The sequence below is a fragment of the Argentina silus genome (assembly GCF_951799395.1).
Source record: "Argentina silus genome assembly, contig: scaffold_68, whole genome shotgun sequence".
NCBI classification, from domain to species: Eukaryota; Metazoa; Chordata; class Actinopteri; order Argentiniformes; family Argentinidae; genus Argentina; species Argentina silus.
This window is the reverse complement of record NW_028153214.1, coordinates 8,077-10,768: the sequence shown is the minus strand read 5'-3', so window position 1 is coordinate 10,768 and position 2,692 is coordinate 8,077.

Below are 2,692 nucleotides of genomic sequence, written 5' to 3'. Positions count from 1 at the left end.
GTTGCACACGTTGGGACTCATTTTATTTTTCTACAAAAATCATTTGCCATGACGGGAATCGAACCCGGGCCGCCCTGCGTGACAAGGCAGATTCATATCCGCTAGACCATTTGGGAAGACTTGATATGTACACCCTAAGATATCTAAGTGTCATTTCGATGAGGTCTGTAGCAGAGGCCATAGAGCACAGCAAACAAATAATCATGTGTTTAAATATCCTTGTCGTTTTGAAAAATTACCATTGTCACCTGCACAGGAATGCCATGCGGCCAACATTGAAGAAATGTGCTTCTCAAATCTGTCATTAACACTGTTTTCCACACGCTTTTTTCATTGCATTGCCATATAATCAATTGGTCATTGATGCGTCACGAATAACGACAATGCGTCGAAAATTAAAGAAATGTAAACATGAATTATGTTATTACTGTCTAAGCATTGCAAAGCTGTATGCGTAAAGGCGTCTGACGTCACAGTGGCTTGCCTGAAACAAAGGAATTAGAGAAACATGTGCTTACAGGGGCGTCGAACCGCCTTCTCCCGCTGATTGAGCAAAGTTGCTGCAGTGACAAAGACAAGCTCCGCGCTCATGGGCAATTTATATGAGGCAACTGTGCTGCGAGTATCTAAGTAGTCGTCGTGCATGGATAAAATGCAATGTTTCAAACAGATCTGATGAATACACCTACTTTGAAAAAGTGTGCGTTAGGGAGTTCTTTTGACACAAAGCGAAAATCTACAGTCAAGCGTCAATCAGCAGACAGCCGTGTGTTCTTTAGTCATGAGCCTGTTGTCAAAACGGCAGAAAAAAATGTTCACAAACGAAATATTGTTTCTACACTTAAAATGAACAAAGAAAAAATTAGTTAGCCTGATATAAGTCATGTGCATGACGATGCAAATGTAACGAGATTTCGAACTGTTCTGTTGCACACGTTGGGACTCATTTTATTTTTCTACAAAAAACATTTGCCATGACGGGAATCGAACCCGGGCCGCCATGGGTTACAAGGTAGATGCCTATCCGCTATACCATTTGGGAAAACTTGATATGTATACCCTAAGATATCTAAGTGTCATTTCGAAGAGGTCTGTAGCAGAGGCCATAGAGCACAGCAAACAAATAATCATGTGTATAAATATCCTTGTCGTTTTGAAAAATTACCATTGTCACCTGCACAGGAATGCCATGCGGCCAACATTGAAGAAATGTGCTTCTCAAATCTGTCATTAACACTGTTTTCCACACGCTTTTTTCATTGCATTGCCATATAATCAATTGGTCATTGATGCGTCACGAATAACGACAATGCGTCGAAAATTAAAGAAATGTAAACATGAATTATGTTATTACTGTCTAAGCATCGCAAAGCTGTATGCGTAAAGGCGTCTGACGTCACAGTGGCTTGCCTGAAACAAAGGAATTAGAGAAACATGTGCTTACAGGGGCGTCGAAGCGCCTTCTCCCGCTGATGGAGCAAAGTTGCTACAGTGACAAAGACAAGCTCCGCGCTCATGGGCAATTTATATGAGGCAACTGTGCTGCGAGTATCTAAGCAGTCGTCGTGCATGGATAAAATGCAATGTTTCATACAGATCTGATGAATTCACCTACTTTGAAAAAGTGTGCGTTCGGAAGTTCTTTTGACACAAAGCGAAAATCTACAGTCAAGCGTCAATCAGCAGACAGCCGTGTGTTCTTTAGTCATGAGCCTGTTGTCAAAACGGCAGAAAAAAATGGTCACAAACGAAATATTGTTTCTACACTTAAAATGAACAAAGAAAAAATGAGCTAGCCTGATATAAGTCATGTTCATGACAATGCAAATGTAACGAGATTTCGAACTGTTCTGTTGCACACGTTGGGACTCATTTTATTTTTCTACAAAAAACACTTGCCATGACGGGAATCGAACCCGGGCCGCCCTGCGTTACAAGGTAGATGCCTATCCGCTAAACCATTTGGGAAAACTTGATATGTACACCCTAAGATATCTAAGTGTCATTTCGATGAGGTCTGTAGCAGAGGCCATAGAGCACAGCAAACAAATAATCATGTGTTTAAATATCCTTGTCGTTTTGAAAAATTACCATTGTCACCTGCACAGGAATACCATGCGGCCAACATTGAAGAAATGTGCTTCTCAAATCTGTCATTAACACTGTTTTCCACACGCTTTTTTCATTGCATTGCCATATAATCAATTGGTCATTGATGCGTCACGAATAACGACAATGCGTCGAAAATTAAAGAAATGTAAACATGAATTATGTTATTACTGTCTAAGCATCGCAAAGCTGTATGCGTAAAGGCGTCTGACGTCACAGTGGCTTGCCTGAAACAAAGGAATTAGAGAAACATGTGCTTACAGGGGCGTCGAACCGCCTTCTCCCGCTGATGGAGCAAAGTTGCTACAGTGACAAAGACAAGCTCCGCGCTCATGGGCAATTTATATGAGGCAACTGTGCTGCGAGTATCTAAGTAGTCGTCGTGCATGGATAAAATGCAATGTTTCAAACAGATCTGATGAATTCACCTACTTTGAAAAAGTGTGCGTTAGGGAGTTCTTTTGACACAAAGCGAAAATCTACAGTCAAGCGTCAATCAGCAGACAGCCGTGTGTTCTTTAGTCATGAGCCTGTTGTCAAAACGGCAGAAAGAAATGTTCACAAACGAAATATTGTTTCTACA